Source organism: Dasypus novemcinctus, chromosome 24 (genome assembly GCF_030445035.2).
Source record: "Dasypus novemcinctus isolate mDasNov1 chromosome 24, mDasNov1.1.hap2, whole genome shotgun sequence".
NCBI lineage: Eukaryota > Metazoa > Chordata > Mammalia > Cingulata > Dasypodidae > Dasypus > Dasypus novemcinctus.
This window is the reverse complement of record NC_080696.1, coordinates 28,583,942-28,609,249: the sequence shown is the minus strand read 5'-3', so window position 1 is coordinate 28,609,249 and position 25,308 is coordinate 28,583,942. Positions and strand designations below refer to the sequence as shown.

The 25,308-nt window shown below is 41.3% G+C and overlaps 1 long non-coding RNA gene and 1 pseudogene across 2 annotated transcripts in view; one reads left to right on the top strand and one right to left on the bottom strand.

The window, feature by feature from the left end:
• The first annotated feature begins 7,180 nt into the window (after window positions 1-7,180).
• Window positions 7,181-25,308, top strand: part of LOC131275844 (uncharacterized) — a 52,194-nt gene continuing 34,066 nt past the window's right edge. Inside the window, exons 1-2 of one of the 2 annotated variants that reach the window (XR_009183308.1) lie at window positions 7,531-7,607; window positions 8,382-8,433. This is a non-coding gene — a long non-coding RNA (uncharacterized lncRNA). Of the gene's footprint in view, window positions 7,269-7,530; window positions 7,608-8,381; window positions 8,434-25,308 lie in introns of those variants that run through there. The other variant, XR_009183309.1, reaches the window with a different exon arrangement.
• On the bottom strand, window positions 23,767-24,759 carry LOC101421127 (heterogeneous nuclear ribonucleoprotein D0 pseudogene; annotated as a pseudogene).

Genomic DNA, 25,308 nt, shown 5'->3' with positions numbered 1-25,308 from the left:
TAATAAATTTGAATTACTAAAAAAAAAAACCAAAAACTAAACACACGTTGCTCAGTCATAAGACTAATTGTAATCAATTATTCCTATTGATTGTAGTGAAAATCTACCCCATAGCAGGCAATTCAGTATGTATATTGTCAAGATTTCAAAGCTAAACACTTTAGATTCTTTCCAGTCACCAACTGAGTAGGCACAACCTCAGGTACTGGTATTACTGAGGGCTACAGAGACACACAAGTTCTACAGTCATGGCAGATGGTTCTGCAGTTCAGGACCCTCCCAATGGCTCCTACTCTGGAATTTGTGCTCCCAGGGGGTATGGAAACCTAGATGGGACCTTTCTGCACAAATCTCTTCTGTCACTTTACTGAACCTGCTGTTTCCACTGGGGTTGGTGTATATCTAGGAGACTTTAATCTCTGGACTGACCACATGCAATCTAGATGCTTAGCCTCAACAGATTTGCAACTCCTAATCTCTGGTTCATTGGATTTACCAAGGTCTGCTAATAGGGTGGCAAAATTTATCCACCACCACATCAGAGTCGAGAGTGTCTGCATCATCTGGTAGATGAATCACATCCATCATCCTTATGGGATCTAAGTTACCTCTTGATTTAGAGGTGGAGTGGACATCACAATCCCTGTGTCATCAGGATGGAGGAATAAAATATATATTAGCATGGACTTGCTATTATTCTACAGCAGTACTATTGTGACTCTAGCAATCAAGAAATTGTATCAGTGATGTGGAGACAACAGTCACAGGATTTGCTGTGTGCAGGAGAGGGAAAAAGAGCTGTGATGTGGGGTCATTTTTGGGACTTGGAGGTGTCCTGAATGATATTGCAGAGACAGATGCAGGACATTATATATCCTGCCATAAATATCTGTGTTGTGTAGCAGAGCTCCAAAATATATTCACCCAATGCATTGAATATGCCACAATGATGAAAGATGTTGTTGATGTTGGAGGATTTGGGGTGTCGGGTTTGGGGTTATAGAGGAGCCTCATACTATTTAATGTAACATTTTTTTGTGATCTACATATCTTTAAAAGTAAAGACAATGAATTTCACTACTGATGGCTCCTGGAGACACACAGATTCTATGGTCATGTCATATGGTTCTGGATTCAGGCCCTTCCAATGGGCCCTTTGGAATTTCTGTTCCTGTGTGTGATGTAGTTGGACTCAGATATGACCTTTCTACACATGCCTCTTCTGTCACTTTTACTGAATCTTAGGTTGGTGCTGGAGTTCCTGTATACTCAGGAGACATGAATCTCTACACTGGCCAAATGGTTCCTGGGCTCTGAGCCTCAGCAGAGTTTCAACTCCTAATCTCTGGTTTGTTGGACTTACCCAGGTCAGTTAACAGGGAAGTGAAGATTGTCAAACACCATACCCTGTAGTCAAGAATGCTTACAGTTGCAAGTAGGAGAATTGCATCCAAACACCATGTGGGATATAAGCCTACTCTCAATTTAGAGGTGATGGGGACATCAACATCCCAGGGTCCACAGAATGGAGGAATAAAATATGTATTAGAATGGACTCACTGGTATTCTACTACAGAACGATTGTGTCTAGCAATGTAAGATATTGTAGCATTGAGGTGGAGAAAGTGACCACTGTAGTTGCTGAGGGCATGTAGAGGGAAAAAAATGATGTGATGTGGAGGAATTTTCATGACTTAGAGTTGTCCTAAATGCTATTGCAGGGACAGATGTTGGACTTTATATATCTTGCCATAAGCCATTGAAAGTATTGTGGGAGAGTGTAAAGTACAATGTAAATCATTATCCATGAAGTTTAACTGTGCTCAAAAATGTATTCACCATTCCAATGAATGTGCCACAATTATGAAAGAGGTTGTTGAGTGGGAAGAATAGGGGGTGGGGTATATGTGAACCTCTTTTATTTTTAATGTAACATTTTTTGTGATCTATGTATCTTCAAAAAATACAATAAAATTTTTAAATAAAAAAGCAAAAATAAAAAAATAAAAATAAACAACTACAGCTCTGAAAATGAGAACAAAAAGTCACCGCTAGGTGATGCTGTTGGATAAGAATTCTTCCATACTCAAAATTCCTGGAGGAGTAGGGAATGGCCTTTTGATGTTGGAGTTGGGGCAGGGACCTTTCAGGTATGTGGCTTTGTAGGGATCCTGTAGGGTGACTGCCTGGGCCTTACTTGTGGCTGTTGTGAGATCCTCTCTCCTGCTGATAGGTAACCTGGACAAAGCATTTCTGGTAGTAAGGGTCTTAGTTGAGCCAGGGTGCCAGGGAATTAAGAGGGCTTTCTGGGTAAAAAATTCCAGGACTGTGTCAAAGGGACCTAGGGCTGGAGATGCACTCCAGATCTCTTCTTTGGCATTGCTCAAAGAAGTGCTCTGTCCATTGCATCATCTTCATCTTCCTAGGTAAAACCTAGCCTTATGAATTCTTTGCCTGATGGCATACGCCTTGGCTACCTGTCAGCTCTGGAGAGGCCTCTCTCCCTGCTTTTTTGTTTAAGTAGATTAGGGGCTCAAAGACTTTCATTTTAATAATCAATTACCTCCCTTTCTCTGTCTTTTTATTCTGTGATGACATAGGTCACTCAGACCCCATATTATTTCTTTTAATGCATCAGCCTTTTCTCCTCTTTCCACTCATTTTTTTCACCTGTTAATGCCCTTTTTAATTTTTTTCCAGTTTTTGGTGTCAAAACCCAAAGCTGCTTAAACATTTGGGGCAAGATTATTTGTGGGAATAATTTCTGTTCACTTGAGTAAATATGTACAAGTGGGGTTACAGGACCATTTGTTAAGCATGGGATTTACAAGACATGAAACTGCCATTATCTTCTAAACTGGTTGTATTTTGTTGTCCTGCATTGTCATGAGTAATAAATTTGAATGACTAAAAGAAACAAAGCTAAACTAAACACATGTTGCTCAGTCATAGGACTAACTGTAATCATTTCATTCCTATTGGCTATAGTAAAAAGCTACCCCATAGCGGGCAATTCAACATGTATATTGTCAAGATTTCAAAACTAAACACTTTAGATTCTTTCCAATCACCAGGTGAGTAGATACAACTCCAGGTACTGGTGCTCCTGAGGGCTACAGAGACACACAGGTTCTATAGTCATGGCAGATGACTCTGGAGTTCAGGGACTTGCCAGTGGGCCCTACTCTGGAATTGGTCTCCTGAGTGTGATGAAGTTGGACTTAGATGTGACCTTTCTGCACATTCCTCTTCTGTCACTTTTACTAACCTGTGGTTGGTGCTGGGATTGCTGTATACCAAGGAGACTTTATTCTTTGGACTGGCCATGCACCATCTAGGCCCTTAGCCTCAGCAAATTTGCAACACTAAAATCTGGTTCATTGGACTTACTGAGGGCTGCTAACAGAGAGGTTAAGATATTCCACCACAACAGCAGGGAGATGAGAATGTCTACAACTTCTGGTAGATGAATCACACCCATTAAACATTTGGGATCTAAGCCCCCTCTTGAGTTAGAGGTGGAGTGGACATCACAATCCCTGTGTCTTCAGGATGGAGGAATAAAATATATATTAGTGTGGACTTACTGTTATTCTACTATAGTATTATTGTGACTCTAGCAACCAAGAAATTGTATCATTGATGTGGAGACAGCAGTCACAGGATTTGCTGAGGGCAAAAGAGGGAAAAAGAGGTGTGATATGGGGACATTTTTGGGACTTGGGGTTGTCCTGAATGATATTACAGAGACAGATGCAGGACGTTATATATTTTGCCAATACCCATGAATGCACTGGGGGTGAGTGTAAACTACAATGTAGACTATAATCTGTGTGGTGTAGCAGATCTCCAAAATATGTCCACCGAATGCACTGAAAGTGCCACAATGTTGAAAGAGGTTGTTGATGTGGGATGAGTGGGCTCATGGAGTGTGGTGTATAAGGCATTCTTGTATTTTTTAGTGTATCACTTTTTGTGATCTATGTATCTTTAAAATAAGAGACAATTAACTTGTTCTCCCAAGGGCTATGGAGACACACAGGTTCTATGGTCATGGCTAATGGTTCTGGAGTTCAGTTTCTGTCAGTGGGTCCTACTTTGGAATTTGTGTCCCTGAGTGTAATGGAGTCAGACTCAGGTGTGACCTCTCTACACATGTGTCTTCTGTCACTTTTACTGAAACTGTGGTTGGTTCTGGGTTTGCTATATACTCAGGAGACATGAATCTCTAGACTGAATCTCTAGACCAGCTGGGCCCTGAGCCTCAGCAGAGGTGCAAGTCCTACTCTCCAGTTCACTGGACTTACCCAGGTCAGCTAACAGGGAGGGGAAGATGGTCAACACCACACTAGGGACTCAAGAGTGTGTACAACTGCAAGCAGGAGATTCACATCAAAACACCATGTGGGATCTAAGCCCCTTTTCAATATAGAGTTGGATTGGACATCATTGTCCCAGGGTCCACAGCATGGAAGAATAAAATATGGATAGAATGGACATACTGGTATTCTACTATAGAAGTATTGTGTTTAGTAATGGAAGAAATTGTAGCATTGACATGGAGAAAGTGGCTATGGTAGTTGCTGAAGGCAAGTAGAGGGAAGAAGTGATGTGACATGGGGAATTTTCAGGACTTGGAGTTTCCTAAATGATCTTGCAGGGACAGATGTTGGACATATCATATCCTGCCATAACCCACTGAATGTACTGTGGGAGAATGCAAACTACAATGTAAACTATTATCCATGTGGTACAGCAGTGCTCCAAAAAGTGTCACCAATTGGAATGAATGTGCCACAATGATGAAAGAGGTTGTTGATGTGGCAGGAGAGGGCATGGAGTGTGGGGTATACAGGAGCCTCTTCTATTTTTTAATTTAACATTTTTTGTGATCTATGTATCTTCAAAAAGTACAAAACTAAAGCACATGTTGCTCTTTCAGAGCACTAATTGTAAACCAGTTTGTTCATATTGATTGTAGTGAATAGCCACACCACAGCAGACAATTAGCATGCATATTGTCAGGATTTCAAAACTAAAACATATAGGGCAGTGGACTTGGCCCAGTGGTTAGGGCATCTGTCTACCACATGGGAGGTCCATGGTTCAAACCCCGGGCCTCCTTGACCTGCATGGAGCTGGCCCATGCACAGTGCTGGTGTGCACAAGGAATGCCTTGCCATGCAGGGGTGTCCCCACATAGGATAGCCCCACATGCAAGGAGTGCACCCCATAAGGAGAGCACCCAGTGTGAAAGAAAGTGCAGCTTGCCCAGGAATGGTGCTGCACACATGGAGAACTGACACAACAAGATGACACAACAAAAAGAAACACAGATTCCTGTGCCGCTGGACAAAGAAGATGCAGCAAACAGACACAGAGAACAGACAACTGGAATGGGGGGGAGGGGAGAGATAAAAAATAAACTAAAATATATAAGCTTTTGGCTGAGCACCAGCTGAAAAAATGGTGGTCCCATTGCTTGTAAGAGAAAGTCCATTGCAGTCAATTAATCATGTGTGCATCCTTTTTACCAGCTATAGGACTGGCTTAAGGTGGTTTCCTTTGTTCCTGCTTAACTTTGGACTGGGAGACTGAGGCAGTAGTCTGCTGGGTTACATTAATTAATATTTTCTTCCTCCCTGCTTTTCAGTATCTTTATGTGAAAACTAAACTCATCCCTGTCTCTTACACAGTGTCACTCAATGGGAATCCCAGGGTTTACTGGTGGATGAGCCTCCAGAAATGTTTTAAAGTCCCACTCCATTGACCTGGACAAGATATAGCTTAGGAGAGAGGCCCATGGAGGTCTTTCCTGGCACCAAACCCTGAGAGATTTGAAGCCAGGAAAGTGTTGGATTACTCTATGTTCTTGGCTATGAATTTAATAACTTGCAGTTTAGTTTATGCAGTAAAAAGAATTTATTGGAAAATGGGGGAAAGGAACAGAACTTGCTGAGAAATGGAAGAGAAGGATGGAAATATACACTGTGATTTATTACAGGCTCCTCTAGGCAGACAGAGAGGGCTTTGGCTTTTGTGGTCACCCTTTAATCTATTAATTATTCTTTCCCTTGTTACTGGTAAGGGGAGGGTTCCAGCTGTTATTGGTTACCCCTCCAATGGGGTATCCAGTTTTCCTTAGGGAAATGGCATAAGCACTTAGCAGGCAGGAGGCTTTTGCTGGTGTGTCTCCTGATCAGTAGCTGTGACCTGTGACCGCTAGAATCTAGTTGTGTTAGTGACCTTTCTGAGGAAAAAAAACGTGCAAAGAGCTGCAATTGCCTTAGGGGATTGTGAGTTCAGGATGGGTGAGCATTAGCGCTCAGTAGCCATGGGGGCTACCGGCTACAAGGGCCTACAGGGAGAGACAACAAAATGCCACCATGCTGCTCTTCTACCCGAGTGGAGCTGCCATGACTTCCTTGCAATACCTGTCCTACCTCCTCAGGGAAGCGCTTCTGACTGAGCTCCACAGGGGAGAGGGAGGGAGAGAGAGGGCGTACATACATGTATGCACAGGTGTGGCAGCTGCAGGGGAAAAAGGGAGTTTGAAGGGAGGCAGGCAACGGCGTGCTGAGGCCATGAAGACTGCTGGAAGGCGGGGCCACAGGTCCTGCCGGGCAGCCGCCGCCATGTTGCTCTTCCGCCCTGTCTTGAGGAACAGGCTGAGGAGGAGGGTTGGAGCAGCCACGCGTTGGCTATGAATCCTGCCACTGTCCAGACTGGGAATGGTTCCCTTCACACCCACACACACCTGGAGGGATAAATCCAGAGCAGGTGGTCCTACACCTCCTTCCACCACCTTGGACGTGGTGCCCCTTCTTCAACCTCTTCTCACTACTTTCCTTTCAGCTCTAGTATGGCTGGGACTCAGGGACTCGGGTCAAGGGCAGTTGGCAGAAGATAGGAAGAGCATGTATGGGCGGGGTCACAGCCCGCTGGAGGGCCTGGGGCTTGAGGCGGAGGTGCAGACCAATGAGGAGCTTGGGTCATCCTGCAGGTTATGACTGGCTAGGAGCTTGTAACCACAGTGTCTATTGGTGGATTGAAGGCTGGGTGCCTGCTGAGCCAAAGTGAGGGGGGGCGCGGAGCAAGCTTTAGAGCCCAGTGGCTGCAGGGACTGCTGGGTCTTGGGACTGCCGCAAATGATGAGAAGGGAAGTGACAGACTTGCTGCCTTTCTGCCCTGACTGGAAAAAGGCTGAGGAGGGACAGAACTGCTGCCGCTTCTGCTGCAGTACCTTCCGTGATGGACATCAGCCCAAGGTGGGTCACCAGGTCTCTCACTTCACAGAGGGCACCCTCCCTGTCTCCTCTTGTCCTTAACACCAGGCTGCTCCCTGGCTTCCCCTCCTCGGGACTGGCTTCAGCATCGGGTCCCTCAGGCAAGTCCTGTCTGAGGGAGAGAGGAAGAGATTTATGTGCTTGGGGGCAGTTTTCAGTAATGATGGGAATTCTAGGCAGGCGGGCTGTGGGACTGCAGCGGCTGTCAGGAAGCCACCGCCATGTTGTCCTTCCTTCCTGGCTGAGGGAATGGGCTGATGAGGACCAACACAGCTGCTCTTGTTTCACTGGCAATTCCTGCCTCCCCATGCATAACTTAAGGTAAGGTGGGTCCCGCAGTTCTCCCTGCTTCATCAATCACAGCTCCATCTCCAACATCCCAGAGTCAGCTCCTCTGCTCTTTCTGACACCCATTTCCATACCTACAAATATACTCAGAATCCAGATGTGTCTAACTGGCTCCAAGCCTCAGCTTGTATTAGGTTATCATATCATTTGTGCAGATAGTGCGTAGTGCAGAGTATTCAATTTTCCTCATTTCCCCCCCGTTTTTTATTATGGAAGTTTTGAGCTTACAAAACAATCATGCATAACGTGCAGAATTCCCATATATCACCCCTCAACCAAAATCTTACATTGTTGTGGAATATTTGTTACAGATTATGAAAAAATATAGTATTACCACCATGGTCCATTGCATATATTTGGTGTATTTTTTCCATATGCCCCCCTATTAGTAATACCAAGTATGAGTATTGTACATCTGTGATACTTCATGAGAGAACACTCTCCTATTTGCACTGTTAGCCACAGTCCATCTTCCACCACATGGCTCACTGTGTTATAGAGTCCCATGCTTTTTACATTCTATTCAAAGTGTATACTCAGTGGCTCTCACTTTCTTCACAGAGTTGTGCAGTCCTTGTCAACTAAACCTTTGAATGTTTTCGTTAGTCCTTTGTCAATTTTTTAAAAATTTAAATTTGTTTTATTCTGTTAACATATGTACTGCATAAAATTCAAATGAAGAAACACCAGTTTTTATTTACAAAACTCAAAGCAAAATAATAATGAGTGCAATGTTTTGTGATACAGTTTTCATAAGGAGAAGAATGAATAACACCATTTTGCTTCACTGAGCTTATGGGTGAGTGTTCCCTATCTTCAAAATTGATTGCTAATCTATATCTGTGAATACTGATTGTGTGCATGAGAGCAATAAAAGTTCATGTGGCACTATCATTCTTTAACACATGTGAGCTTCAAATATTTCCATCAAATACCAGCTGATGAATAATACATTTTTAAAAAGCTCTGGGTATTAAAGGGCTTATATTTCCACTAGCTACATGAATTTTTCTACATAAGCCTTTTCCTGCTCCACACACATTTTTACCACCATAACCCAGGTAAGCAGATTCCACTTCAGGTTATACCAAGTTAGCTTTTTATCCATAACTTTGAAAAGATTCTTACCTGTATTTAAGTAAATCTATGCAGAGTATGCATAGAGGGTGATTTTCCATCACTTCCAACTCAGCAATGAGACCCTGAACCCTTGCTTTAAAACCACAGCTGAACAGTCTGGGCTCCACAGGAGCCAAGGGAAATAAGTTACAATCCTTTGCCTTGTCTTTTTTCTCTTCTGTTTTAACCATTTGTAAGTGTATAACTCCTTGTTGTGCTGTTATCACCTCCCTGCATTACCAAAGTTTTTTCATCACACAAAATAGAAACTCCTTACTTCCCATCATCCACCCCCAAGCCCCTGGTAACTTGTAATCTACTTTTTCCTCAGTGAACTTCATTATTCTACACATCTAATATAAGAGCAATTCTCTAATATTTTTAAATCTTGATTATTTCACTTAACATAATGGTTTTTTAATGTAAATGAAGAATTATTCTGTAACATTTTTCTCTATCCATATCATTTTAAAAATCAGTTATACAGGTGTATAATAATACAGTATATTTGTATTTATATTTTGTAAAAACTGTCTTATATAGGCAATGTCACTCATATTTGTGTTTGACATGAAGTTTTACTATCATGTGCAGTCCCATGTTACAGTTTCTAGCTTTCCTTTTAGTGATATCCATGACCTTAGACATTCCCTTTCCACCACTGTCCTAACCATACAATAGCACTACTAGTTTCAAACACCATGATATCCTTTCCCCATCTCTATTCATTACCAAAGATTTACAAAAAACTTTTTACCAATTATGCACAGGTTAAACCTCAGCTTTCCATTCTCTAACCTCAGTCTTTTCTATGGTGACTTATATTCTAATTATTAACTACATGACTTTACAAAATATATTTAATTCTTAATACTATTAGCATAATGTTTCATGATTCACTCATGTTTCAGTTCTCATTGTAGCTAATTTTTTTACAGCTGCATATTTTTCTATTATATCTATATGTCATTTTGTTTATTCATCAGGTTATGGGCATTTGAGTTGCCTCCACCTTTGGCTTGTGCTAATAGTGATGCTAAAAACATTCCTGGACAAGATTAGCTTCTCACTGTATAAGCACATTTATGGAAATGATTATGGAATACATGACACAGTTATGGTAGAGAGTACAAAAAACAAAAAGATGTCTATATATGCCCATTTTATTGCATATTAAGAATATGAGTTTGTCAGTCAAATATTTGGTCTCTACAACAGACCAATGTTCTAAATGGTGTTATCTGCAACATTAAATGGAAAAAATCACATAAAGCACAAGATGTTTTAAGATAAATGAACATTTTGTATTTTAATGAGTAATTAATGCTGTTGTCCTAAAATAAACTGTCATATTTCCAGCAATTTTGTATGGTAGATAACTTTCTGTTGTATGATTTTGTCATTGTGATAACAAAATCTCTAATACATCTGCTCACACCAGTTTTAGCAAATCTTTCAAATATTTCACACAGCATTAAAAATTATGGGACTATTAATGTCCTTGTTGGAGGGAGTTTAGAGTTTGTTTAGCCTTGTAGGAGAAATCTTGGGTCACTTCCTGTAACAGTTTTTCAACCTTATTAATATGCTTGTGATAACATTTCTGAAATGTTTTCAGACATAAGCTTTATTAAATTAATAAATAAGCCATATATCACTAACAAAAAAGTTAGAGGATATTTACAAAAATAGTACAAAACCCATACAGAGAATCCTACATAGCCCTATCCAACTTTGCCACATTTTCCACATCATTATGTATCATCTATCTATCTATCTATCTATCTATCTATCTATCTATCTATCTATCTATCTATCTATCATCTATCTACCTACCTACCTACCTATCTTCTATCTACCCATTATATCCATCCATCCATTTTATGGTCACTTAACTGAAGGGTATATATACCATGCTCCTTGAGCACTCAATACTTCAATGTACATTTCCTAGGAAGAAGGATATTCACTTATGCAACCACCTTAAATAATAGCTAAGTTCATAAATTTAGCACTGATATAAAGTTCAAAGTTTATATTCTATTTTTTCTTATGTACCAATAATGTTCCTTTGATTCTTTTTCCTCCCTTGCTAGACCCCATCCAACATCCAAGATCATGTATTATATTTGTCATTGTCTCTTTATTTGTACTTTTTATTCTTTTAACTGTGAGAATATATCATAAACTTTCCATCCCAACCACTCCCAAGCATGCAATTCAATGGGATTAATCACATTCACAATATTTCAATATCCTTACTCAATTCCATTAGTAATCCTCCCCAAACAGAATCCCTACACTCTTGGTGCCCTGTTTTCTCTTAGGAAGTTTTATGGTGAGAGATTAACTCAGAAGTGATGATGCCTGAATAGTGGAAATGGGAGAGGGAGGGAAATGTAAATAAATCTATAAATGTAAATGTAAATCGAGGTGGAGTCTCCAGGTCCAGATGCCTGGGCAGGAAGTGAGGAATTAGGCAGAGTCATGGATGACTTCAGTTTCTTGTCCTCCCTAAGATGGAGAGCAGAGAAAGAGGAGGCTGTGTTGGAGACAGAATAGAGGCAGAGAAGAAGATGAGTCCTGTTTTGCTATATATTTTTTCTTTAGATTAAAATGAAAGGAAAGATCTTACTGGAAAGCAGAAAATGGAAAGTACATACTAGCTAAAATTCTATTAACCCTTATATGACTTTTTAAATTGATATAAATTCAAACATTTAGTTTGTGATTAAATGTGGGGCTTAATGTAGATGGAAATATTATTTTGTTCTTGATTCTGGTTCTCCTCTTGTATCTCCAACTACACAAAGTTTCAGTCTTCTTCTTGAGCTCATCTCTTCCCTTTCCTGCTACCACCACACATATTATTTTTTTGTTTTCGTTAAGTATTTTGTTTTAGAACAGTTTTAAAATTACAGAAAGTTGCAAGGATAATCCATAGAATTCCTCTACTTTAATAGATATTTAACATCTTACATTTAAACAGTGCTATAGTGAACAAATATTGCCATGCTATTATGAACCAAATTCCATACTTTATTTGCATTCCCTTCATCTTAATAAACTTTTCCTATCTCAGAATTCCATCCAAGGTACACTAATTTTTTGTTTGTTTTATTAGAGAGCTTGTGAGCTTATAAAACAATATGCATAATGTACAGAATTCCCATATATCACCTCTCAACTGGCACCTTATATTTGTTGCAGATTATGAAAGGACAGGATCAGACTATGACAACTAACTATAGTCCATAGTGTACACTTGGTATATTTTTCCATGCAGTCTCTATTAATGCTATGTATTAGTATTGTGCATTTGTTCTGGTACATGAGAGAACACTCTCCTATTTGTACTGTTAACCACATGGTTCACTGTGTTATACAGTTCCATGTACAACACATTCTATCCAAAGTGTACACTCAGTGACTCTCACTTTCATCACAGAATTGTACAGTCATTCCCTCAATAAAGCTAACATTTTCTTTAGTCCCAAAGAAAAAATACCATATTTTGATCCTTAGCATTGATATAGTACCTTCTGTGACATTGATCCAAGAGTATCATAAAATTGCTTTTAACTATAGTCCATAAGTTACTGTGACTGAAAGGGGTGTCTAGTCATGGAAATGTTGATTGAAAGAAAGCTAGAGAGTAATCTAGGGCCTGAATAACACAGTGAACCCAGAGGTTAATGAAAATAGTGGTTAATAATACAAATATAAGAATGCTCTTCTATGAACTACCACAAATAATGTCTCTATTACATGATGCTAAGAATAGAGTGATGCATGTGAAAAATATAATTAATGTAATTTCTTACAGCTTTTAAGTTGGGATGTTTGGCTTTTTGTTGAGATTTAGTAATACCTTAAATATTCTGTATATAATACTCTTAACAAAAATACATTCCAAATATTTTCTTCCATTCTGTACATTTTATTTTCATTTTATTGATAATGTCCTTTGACTCTCAGAAGTTGTATTTCATGGTCCCCAGCAGATGCACAGATGCTCTTGCATGAGGTGGCACCCTGCAGGCACACCAGAGGCCTGTGCACCCCCAGCAGCCTTCCACTCAGGTTCAGAGCCTCAATGCACATGTGACTTTGGGCTGCAGGTGGGGGAGAGGTAGTGCCAAGGACCCATGCATGTCCCAGCAGCACACAGGCACAGGGGCTACCAGGGTGCCACCCACCACTCACCCTGCTCCTGATGCAGTCCTACAAGGCCATGGTGGGGGCCCCATGCATGGCATGGGTGGTGAAGATGAGGCAGAGTCACTGGCCATCTGGGCCCACTGGGCAGAGAGGGCATGGCCATCTTGGAGGAGCAGGAGGAGGAGCCAGCCCCAGCAGGAGGAGCAGGAGGCCCTGGTGGGTGTGGGGGTGGCAGCAGAGGTGGCATGGCCATCTTGGAGGAGCAGGAGGTCCCAGCAGGGGGAAGCAGTGGTGGCAGCAGTGTGGTACAGCAAGATCTGTACCTTTGAGGTCTGTGGCAAGACCAGAGCCAGGTGGCCAAGCAGCATAAGCTATGGATGTCAAGAAGCACCATGACAAGATGCACAAGGACAGGTACAAGGGGAAGAGCGACTAGGCCCTGGGCAGTGGCAGTGTGGTGGTGTCAGGCTGGAGATATGGCTGGGGCAGGGAGGGAATCTCAGGCTGGGTGACAGCACACCTGCCATTTGAGAGCACTGGGGCAGGACTGGGAGGACACGTAGGCAGTGAGGGCTGTGTGATCACCCAACAGCAGCAGAGACACTTCCCCTTGGTGGAGCTAAGGTTTGGAGAAGGCCATCACTCCCTACTTTCAGCATTCTGTCCTCAGTATCCCATTCTCAATACTTATTACCTACATCCTATTACCCTACTCTCAATACCCGCCCCTTTTTTTTTTTTGAGTACTGCTAGAGGAAAAAAATTGAATGGCTGTGGATTGTTTGGTATTGTTTGAGTTAAACTGTGATGAAGGGAAGGCAGTGTCTGGAGCTGGGCTTCAGCCTGTGGATCCCTGCCCTTCCCTTGCTGCCTTTTGCTCTTGCACAGATGGTCAGTCTGCTCTTCAACTTCATCTGTGACATAGACACACCTGCTAAATGACGTTGCAGTGAAAGAAGTGAGATATACCATTCTGAATGCTTATCAGTGTTCAGTAGGTAGTAAAATTCATTAAGCCTTTAAAAAAGAAGGTATATTTGATCAAGTCCAGTTTAGCTATTTTTTTCATTTTCTGTTTGTGTGCATTGTTGTAAAATACAAAATCAGTGCTTACTTCAAGGTGCTAAAGTTAGTTATCTCTTTTATTTTAGGAGTTGTATGGTATTAGCTCTTATATTTAGATCTTTGATCTATTTTGAATTAATTTTTCCATATAATGATAAGGGGGTATTCACATTCATTCTTTTCATATGGATTTCTTGTAGTCCATATGAAAGAGATTTTGAAGAGATTATTTATTGTTTCCCCATTGAACAAACTTGGGCATTTGTCAAAAATTAACTGCCCATAGATGTGTGGATTTTAGGCTGGACTTTAAAGTCTAGTCCATTGGTATATTTGTTCATATGCCAGTACCACACAGTGTTTATTCCTGTAGCTTCATAGCAAGCTTTGTAACCAGCAAGTCTGATTCCTTTAGATTTTTCCTTATTTCAAGTTTGTTTTGCTTACGCAGTACCTCTTAGAGTGCCTATGAATTTGACAATCATCTTTAGCATTTTTGCAAATGTTACTGGAATTTTGATAGGGATTGCTTTGAACTTGTAGATTCTTTTGACAATATTGATATATTAATAGTGTTGTCTTTCAATTCATGAACACTGGATGTATACCCAGTTTGTTTAGGTCTTTAATAATTTCTTTCAGCAATGCTTTGTATTTCAATATCTCAAGATACTTCATTAGTCCCTTGAGATTTCTTCTTCAACTCTTTGGATGTTTAGTAATATACTGTTTGATCTCTACATGTTTGTAAATTTTCCAGTTTTCCCCTGCTACTGATTTTTGAGAAGATCCTTTGTATGATTCCAATATTTTAAATATTATTTTCATTTTATAAATGGTATAATATATGGTATACCCTGGAAAAATTTCCATATGTATTGTACACATGTACTCTGATGTTATTGGTTGTATATATGGCAGATTACTTATCACCATTATATCTTTTTTGATTGGGCCTTTTATTAATGTAAAAATTTTTATACCTGAAGACTCTATTTCTGAAAATAATATAGCCTCTGGGGCTTCTTGTGATTACCATTCTCATGGAAATAATTTTTCTCCTTATTTTTCATTTACATCTTTTTGAGATTGTACCTAAAGTAAGTCTTTTGTAGACCACATTTAGCAGGATCAGGTTTTTCATCCAGTCTATCAATCTCTTTCTTTTAATAGGGGAGTTTAATCCTTTGACAGTTAAGACAATAGAAGAAGGAAGAAAATATATTTTCAATTTTGCTATTTGATTTCTGCGTGTCATGTATGCTTATTGTTCCTCAGTGACGGCTGTAATGCTATTTTTTTTCCTTTTTGTGGCTTTCTGCTCTGTACTATTTGGATTTCCTTCCCTTTTCTTCTTTATATTTTTATGTTATTATTGGTTACCTTTGTGTTTAACAATAACTGCTTAAAATAAAAAACCTAGTTAGACTAGTACCAACCTCATCTCAGTAATAAACAGTCTATCCCCACAATACTCCACCTCTTTTTTTGTGTTCTTACTGTCTTAGATTACATCTTTGTATGTTGCATGCCTGTTAACATAGACTTTAAACCATTTTTATATCTCTAAGTTATGTATTTTGGGGCACTATTTTTAAATGCATAAATGTTTATTTCATCCTGTTTTACTGTGCCTTTCATTAATAGGTAGCCTCCTGTTTTGTCTTGTAACTGATTTTGGTTTTTAATTGTTTTTTGGAGAAGTTGATGGTTTAGAGCATACTCATCCAAAAAATAAAGGAGTCCCATGTACCTCTGTTATTATCACCTTGCATTAGTATGAAATATTTGTTACAATTGATGATATCATATTTGTATAATTGTACTATTAACTGTAGTCCATGGTTTAAGTTAGTATTAACAGTGTAGTGTAGATCTATGTATGTGTGTATTCTGTTTTGTAAGACATTTGAATTAGTCAATTTTGTCCAATATTGTTATATCCACTTGTGTTCTCATTTGGCTAATAACTGTGTGGAAATATTTTTGCATCCTTTCACTACATTCTTTGCTTGAGTAAATTCAATTACTGTACTTATGCAGCGCCAAATTTCTCTTCTTTTATAATTTCTATCTCTAGTTTATTCTGTGAGTTTTCTGTTTTCCTGCTTTCCTTTATTTCTTTCCATATGGATTCATTTAGGTTATGTATATTTTTAAGATAAGTCATTTAACATCTTAAACAAATTGCTCTATTTTATGAGCTTCCTCAGGAATGTTTTCTTGCAAACATTTTTTTTCTGTGAGTGGGTTATAGTTTGCCTTTTTGTTGGTCTTGTAAGTTTTTGTTGATTCCTGGACATAAAAAGATAACAGGAATAAAAAGCCCTGTTTCAAGACACCTCTGCCAGTTTCACCTGAGGGGTGTGGAACAATGGCTGCCCTTAGTTCTGGTTCCTCAGTGGTCTCAAAAGCAGTGAATAGCAATCAGACAATGTGCTGGCTTACTTAGAAAGAATTGTTTCTTAATGTGCATCCTGACACCAGTGAATTCAACCTCAAACCTGGGTCACAGTCTCATCTCTAAGAAATCTTACTGGGATTGTCTTAGTAATGGTATCATGCATTTTTTAGTAGATATTTTTAAAGTTATTTATCTCCCCTTCCTCCCTAACCCCCCCACACTGTCTGCTTTCTGTGTCCATTCACTGTGTGTTCTTCTGTGACTGCTTCTAGCCTTATCAGCAGCACTGGGAATCTGTGTTTCTTTTTGTTGCATCATCTTGTTGTGTCAGCCCTCTGTGTGTGTGGTGACATTCTTGGGCAGGCTGTACTTTCTTTCACACTGGGCGGCTCTCCTTGCAGGGTGCACTCCTTGTGCATGGGGCTCCCCTACACAGGGGACACCCCTGCATGGCACAGCACTCCTTGCATGCATCCGCACTGTACATGGGCCAGCTCCACACGGGCCAAGGAGGCCTGGAGCTTGAACCGCAGACCTCCCATGTGGTAGGCAGATGCCCTATCCATTGGGCCAAGCCCACTTCCCGGTATCATGCATTATTATTGCTCTTCATTTGTGGTCAATGTTATTAAACACTGTTGAGTTTCTGTGTCTGTGACATTTTTACCCTTTATTAACAATGATGTCAGAGTTTCCTCCCCACACATACAACCTTTTCATGGTCTCTGAAAGCCATGCTCAATGTCATTTCATGTCAGGAGCCTCCAGCCATCCATGTAAGACCTTGCTCACACTTGTACCTGGCAGTTTATGCCTCCCCCAAAACTAAGTTAAGTCTCCATTTGGAGACCAAGAATTGCTGGTGATGGCCTGCAGGGCCATGGGGGGAGGCTTGTTGCCCCACCCAGTTTACCCTTTGATGCCTTTTTGGGTGAACATGAACCAAATTCTCCAAATTCACTGCAAGGGACAGATCAGAGCCATCTTGCTTCAGGGCTCTGAGCAGTAGATTCACTTTACCTGACACAGGAGCCTCCTTTCTACCCTTTGCTGGGGCTTCAGACAGTGGTACAAGGTGCACATCCACACCACCCAGCCAGCATCTGCCAGGACCAGCCATCTGTTTGGAGGCCTCATGAGGCAGACCCCAGATGGCCTAAGTTTCTGAAAGATGGTCCGACAGCCAAAACCAAGTCAGCTTGCTAGGGAGTTCCCAGGGTCTTTGCCCTGAGCAGCAGCTGTCAGTGGTGGGACAGGGATTCCAAGGGTAACATGAAAAATTTCTCCCAGGCCCTCTTCAATGGCTGGAATGTTGTCCTGCTGGACCCTTCAGGCTGATATGGCCTGGGGAAAAACAGCTGTCTCTCTCTGCCCTGGCCAAGAAAAGTCTCAAAGTTCATGTGCCCTTACAGCATTTCAGGCCGATTTTCCAGTTCCAACTGTCAGATTGCTTATTGTCTTGTAAGTCAATAGGACATTCTAAATGATGTTTTTCCATAGATATCTGGGTGGCAGTAGCTGAGCATTTATATTGTCAAGGTTGTGGACTACTCAGGAGATTCCAGTGTGCACCTTCAGAGTTAGATTGAGGGTTAAGTTTTGAGAGACATTGAAGTTTAAGTTTATAGTTAGAGAGGTAAGGACAAAGTTGTGGTTAGGGTGATGGTTAGAAATAGTTTTCCTCAAAATCTCCTCTGGAGGTACCTGTTCAGATATGAACCTGTGTCTTGAAAATTGTTCCTGTGACACTGGTACAGGTCTGTGGGCTTTGGGCAAGGTCTATACAACATATCATTTCACTTGGAAATCCACAGTGGAGCAGCCAGTAATTTTCATTCACACTTCTAATGCCATTTCCTTCCAGAGAGATGGGATTTCTTGTGACAGGATAATCCAAAATCCTTTTCAGTGCTCTTTTGTTATCTGAGGGCATGTGATTGCTCATAACATTTCTAATATTCACATTTTGTGATGGAAACTACTGGACTCTGACTTCTGGGCTCAGAGATGGCACTGCAGGTCTGGCCTGGATATTGGTTGATGCTCCTTGGTTGTATGACAGTTTTGAAAAATGTCCAATCCTCTTATGGTGTCATTCTCATGCCAGCACTCATGGAATCCCCAAGAGTGATCCAGTTTTGCTTGAGGGTAATCTGTGGCATAACTAGGTGGATTAACATCCTGAAAGTCCCACTCCAGGCACCTAGACAAAGCACAGGTAATGGAAGAGGCTGGTGGAGGTCTTTTCTGCAGCCTTCCTATCTAAGATTGTAAAAAAACCCTTAGGGAGCTGGCAACAGCCCTTGCTGGGCAGGGAGGCCTTTGCTGGGAGTGTCTCCTGATCATTAGCTGTTCCTGACAGAAATTAGTGGCTTTAGTGCCCTTATGAAAAAACATTCAAAGTCTCCCTTCAGCTCCTGGGGTCTCAATGAACTTGTCCTAAAGAGGAATACACCTAAACTTTGTGTGTAAGGGGTTTTCAGGTTGGAGATATTGTCCCAAGTTACCTTCCTCAGGCCACTGGGCTGCAGTGGTCTCTTCTGCACCAGGTGTGGAGGCCATACACCCTGGCTGTCCAGGATGGGAACTGTCCCCTATACACCTGCACACACCTGGATGGGTAAATTCAGGGCAGGTGGTCATGTACCACCTTGACAAGGTCCTCCTGGGATACATCCACCACCTCAGAGGCAGCATCTCCTCTTTGTCCTCTTGTCAGCCCTGCTTTTCCATCATATAGGTCTGCCCATCAGTCTTCCAGGCTCCTGTGGCCACTTTAGGGTATAGATAAATGCTATAGTTTCTTCCATTACTAGTCACAATTGTTCTTAGTAGAATACCAGTAAGTTCACGCTAATCCATATTTTATTCATCCATCCTGTGTACCCTGGGTTGGTGATGTCCACTTGACCTCTATGTTGAGAGAGGGTTTAGATCCCACATGGTTGATGGATGTGAATCTCCTGCTTATAGTTGTAGGCACTCTTGGTTCCCTGGTGTGGTGGTATCTTCATTTCCCTGTTAGCTGACCTGTGTAAGTCCAACAAAATGAAGAGTAGGAATTGCAACTCTGCTGAGGCTCAGGGCCCAGCTGGCATATGGCAAGTCCAGAGATTTCAAGTCTCCTGGGTATACACCAACCCCAGTGCCAACTACAGATTCAGTAAAAGTGACAGAAGTGGCATGTGTAGAAAGGTCTCACCTAAGTCTAACTCCACACTCAGGAACACAAATTCCAAAGTAGGGCCCACTGGCAAGGCACTGAACTCCAGAGCCAACTGCCTAAACCATAGAACCTGTGTGTCTCCATAACCCTCAGGAGAACCAGTACCTGGGGTTTTATCTGCTTTGGCTATCTCTGGGATCCTGCTAAGTCATGCATAAGCACAACCCCTCTGATGACCTTCTGACTTCTTTGAAGGCTCTTTACCATCTAAACTCATTTGTCTTTACCATTTCCCCCTTTTATTCAAGGTCTTTTTCTAGTTGCATCACCAGTTAGTGACTGGTAATAATCCTTCAGGGCAAGGGATGTTCATCACTGCGAGTCATGTCCCATTGGGGGAGGGGGGGTAAGGTAATATGTTTACATGCTGAATTTGGCTTAGATAGTGGTCAAATTTCAGCAACATGGAGGTTCTCAGGAGGTAACTCTTAGGCACCCTGCAGCTCTGGGCCTGGTTCAAATTTCAGGCGCACAGGTTCATAAGCATAGTCTTCAGTATCAAGGGCTCATCATTGGAGCATTCTTCTTCACTGGTCTTTGCCCTTGCACATGGAGGTTGTTGCTGTTTCATTGGTGAATGTGACACATTTCCCTGACTAGGAACTCAGCACTCCCTCAGTTGTCATTTGTAACAGTAACTACTATGAATATACCCAAAATATATCCAAACATTTTATGTACCCTATATATATGCCCTGGAGAACTCCCTCCCAACCTTGTGTCCCCCATCAATAACACCCCACACCAGAGTTCCTCCTCTGCCATAGCTGGACCCCTCTGTGGTCCAAAACATCTTCAAAAATGAACCCTAATATATTGCCAAATTCAATTAATATGAAAATGAAGTAATAGTGATAGGTTTAAAGATTAGTAGTAGATTGCATACTATTTTAGAAATACTAAAATAGAGTAAAAATAAATTGGGGTATTAAAAAGTGCAAAGTATCATAAAACTTTGTTGTGACATTTTGCCTTTCATCACTCTAATAGGTGTTGCCATGTATGTACAGTGGCAAGGCCATTTCTTTCACTTCTTCCTTAGTGTCTACATCCTTTCTTTTTTTCCCTAATTTTAAATTTTGTCTTCAAAAATGTTTTAGATTATGTTAAAGTCCCATAAAATATAGGGGACTCCCATATATCCAACATCAAACCCTTTTCACCTATAAAGTCCCATAAAATATGGGGGACTCCCATATATCCAACATCAAACCCTTTTCACCCTTCCCCAGCAATGATCTTTTTACATGTTCATGTTATAGTTGCTGCAGCTGATGTAAAGGTATTGAAACATAGCTATCAAACACGGTTTCATTTTGGATTACATTATGGTTTATATTTTAGACAGTACAATTTTTCTAATCTTTTATTTTTTATTTTCATTTTTTCAAGATTTTTATTTCTCCACCCCTTTCCCCCAGTTGTCTGCTCTGTGTCCATTTGCTGTGTGTTCTTCTGTGTCTGCTTGTATTCTTGTCACCAGCACTGGGAATCTGTGTTTCTTTATGTTGCATCATCTTGCTGCATCAGCTCCCCATGTGTGCTGTGCCACTCATGGGCAGGCTGCACTTTGTTTCATGAGGGACAGCTCTTCTTACAGGGTGCACTCATTGTGCATGGGTCTTCCCTACATGGGGGACACCCCTGTGTGGCATGGCACTCCTTGTGTGCATCAGTGCTGCATGTGGGCCATCTTACCACATGGGTCAGGAGGTGCAGGATTTGAACCCTGGACATCCCATGTGATAGACAGATGCTCTATCATGTGAGCCAAATCCACTTCCCAAATTTTCTAAAATTTTAGTTACCTTATGTTTTACATTATGGTTTACATTTTAGCCTATAGACTTTTATACATTTTTGGTGTAATTTAACATGTCTTATACCCGTCATTGCATGAGCTTATGGAACACTTCCATTGACCCCCAGTTACCCTGCTTCCATCTACTCTAGTCCTCTCTCTCCCTCCCCTCAGGACGCACAGTGACAACCAATATTCACTGTTTGAAGGGCCAGATTCATGGATACTTACAACAATGCTGAGGGCTTGATATACTAGACTGTCCTCCTCTCTTGAGAGACACAATTCCATCTATTTCAGAAGATCAGGCCTCCCCAGGATGTGGGCACACCTTCCCACTTATTGTATGAGTTTCCACCCAATGATATAACACACTATAACACTATGAGAAGATGAGCATTCACACACTCCCTAGAAGCCTGCCCCTGTACCAGATGCCCCACCTTAAGGAACTTAACCAGATAATCCTTCTTTATTAAATTTTCTAAAGAGTTTTCTCAACATTATAGTTTAAACCACATACCCAACAATCTCCCATGTTCAATTGTTCCCCCAGCCCTCCTCCTGATTCCTTAGGCCATCTGACCCATCCTCCCACCCAAGACCCCCTCAGACCTGCAAAGACCCACCCAATATTTTCCCTATGCCCCCATCTTATCCCTTCCTTGTACAACTGCTTAACCTCCACTTTATCATAGATTTCACTCATGTAGACATCAGTGCACAACCTTCCTCTCCCTGCAATTTCCTGTAAGCCTATCATCCAGTTTCTAGCTCTCTGAGACAGCTTGGTTTGATTATTTCATATCAGAAAGGTCATGTAGTATTTGTACTTCAATGCATGGCTTGCTTCACTATATATAAGGTCCTCAAGATTCATCCATGTTTTCCCATTTGTTTGTACTGTATTTCTTCTTATAGCTGAGTAGTATTCCATTGTATGTATAGACAACAGTTTGTTTATCCATTCATTTGTCGATGGGTTTTGGGTTGATTCCAAATTTTAGCAATAATGAAAAATGGCACTATGAACATTTGTGTGCATAGGTTTGTGTCCTTGTTTTCAGTCCTTCTGTATATATACCCAGTAGAGTGATTGCTGGGTCATATGGCAAATCTACAGGTAGTTTTTTGAGAAACTGCCAAACTGTCCTCCAGAATGGCCAGATTCTACTGCATTCCCAATAGCACTGGATGAGTGTTCCCATTCCTCCTCATCCCCTCAAACACGTGTAGTCTTCTATTTTTTGATAGCTGCCAGTCTGATGGGAGTAACATGGTATCTCGTAGAAATTTTAATTTACATTTCCCTAATAGCTAGTGATTTTGAGCATCTTTTCATGTGCTTTTTGGCCATTTGAATTTCTTCTTTGAGAAAGTGTCAGTTCAAATTTCTTGACCATTTTTTAAGTGGGTTGTGTGACTTTTATTTTATTTTGAACCCATAATTTCCAAGAGCTACATTTTCCACATCCTCAAAACCATTTTTTTCCCTAAAACCAGCATTAAAGCATGTGTGTAGTAGCACCTCATTTTTATTTTTGGTATCTTATGTGCATTTCTCTAATGGCTAATGATGTTGAGCATCTGTTTACGTGATTTTTGGGCATTTGTATATATTCTTGGCAGATATGTCTATTCAAGCCATTTTCCCATTTTTTTAATGGGGCTATTTGTCCTTTTGTTGAGTTATAGTAATTCTCTTTATGTTTTGTATATTACGCTATTAGCAGAAACAGAGTTTCCAAATATTTTCTTTCCCTTTTTAGATTTACTTTTTTAGTTTTTGGAAAAGTAGTATAGTAGTAAAGTAGTTAAGTAGAGCTCAGGGTTCAAATTTTGGGATTAGGTCCTCTTTCTGACTTCTGGAGACTCATACAATAAGTGGGCTTATATTTAAGTTTAGAGCCACCTTCTTGCTCTGTGGTCCCCATGAGCTTGCCTAAGAGGGTCAAGAGTGCAAGGGGAGCAAAAAATGAACATGTGGTTGGGCTGTTGGGGAAGAGCATGGTTGCAGACTTCTTCATGTCCTGTTGCTGAGCAGAGCTTGGATGCCTTGCTCAGGAGGGTGTGCTCCCACGCAGTGCTTTTCATCAGAGAGCTCTTCCCATCCTGGGAACACTGGACCCTTTTGGGTTTTTTTTTTTTTTTTTTTTTTTTATACAAAAGGATTTATTAAAAAACCAGTAAGACACTACTACATCATGACACTGTCACACTGGGCTTTTAACCCAAGACTTGCTCTACAATACTGGGGAAGGGGCATAAAATAAATTGATTCTGAAGCATAACAATTAAGAAATAAATCAATGAAAGCAAATTTCTTTTAATGAATACTCAGAGTTAAACTTCAGAGGGACCCAAGGTCATACTTCCATTTGGGGACTTGATAGAAAAAATTTAGTTTGAACTGCTATTAGCAAGGTGGCAGGAGCCACCCTCAAATGAATCTTCAAATTGGAAAATACTGCTTCACCACCTGTTGGGGATAAGTTGCAAATGGAATAATTTAGTGTGGTTTGTAGCTATTTTGATGACCGCCTCACCTGGATACTTTCCCATAACCACTCTGCTGATGACCACCTCTTCCACGAGCTCTTCCTGCAAATCCTCCTCTAGATCCCTACTGTTGCTGTTGCTGATACTGTTCCTTTGACATGGCTACTTTTATTTCACATTTACTAAGACCAACATTATGGTATTTCTTTTCCATTATCTTCTCCACTGGTTCCTCTTCTTTAAAGATAATAAAGCAGAATCCATGCCTCTTATTGGTCTTGTTGTCCACGGGGAGCTCTATGATTTCCACCTTATGAAAAACCACCAAAGTACTCCCTTATTTTCTCTTCAGGTGTATCTGGAGAAAGGCCACCAACAAAAATTTTTTTAACAGGCTCTTTTGTTTTCATGGCTTTGGCCCTTTTAGGATCAATCACCTTCCCATTCAATTTATGTTCTTTCTGACTCTTTAAATAGCACAAAGCCAAAACCCCTTCATCACCCTGTGATAGGATCTAACTTCAGAGTACAGTCTACAACTTCCCCAAATTTGGAGAAGTAGTCCTTCAGATCTTTCTTTGTAGTGTCCCAGCTAAGGCCTCCTATAAACATTTTCCCTTTATCCTCCTTGTTCTTACTGGCATCGATCTTTGCCCCCTCTGACTCGGCGCTGCCCCCTTTGGTGCCTCTGGCCACGGTTCCGTCCCCCGGTCCCAGCTTTGCTTCCTGCTACCGCTGCTGCCTCCTGCTCCACCACCACCGTGGCTCCCTCCTGCTCACCTGCCGAGGCGCCTACCACTGCCGTTACCACCGCCACAGCCCCGTCCCCGCTGAACTGCTCCTCCGACATCGTGCTACTGCCTGCACCGCCGCCACCGAGACTACACCCGCCACTGCCCTGAACTGAAACTAGCAGCAAAGTAATCCCCGCTGCTGCCGCGCACCCGCTCTACCTCCGGAGACACACAAGACAGAGAGGGAGCAAACGTGGCTGCAAAAGCTCCTGCGCCTCTCCCTGGCCTGTCCCCTCGCCTCCCACTCTCGTGTGGCATGCACTCCTGCTTTTTTTGGCTGCACTTAAAAAGAAAAAGAAGCAGTGGCGGCCCCTCTTGCCGCCTCCTCACTTTAATGGCGCCACTGTGGACCACCTAAAATGGCCAACTGAACCACTAGACCCTTTTGATGGAAGGTCTAGCCTTTTGGGAAGTTCTCTATGACTCATATCAATTCAACTGGCAATCTGCAGATGAGGTTCCAGGAAAATTCTGTCACAATTCTAAAGTCATGACCTTCCAGTCAGGTGGAATTTCCTATTAGAGTGCAACCCGAACCCCTTTTCTGTGGCACTCACCTGAGGGCATATGATGCCACCAAACATTTTCTAATGTTCATGTAGACT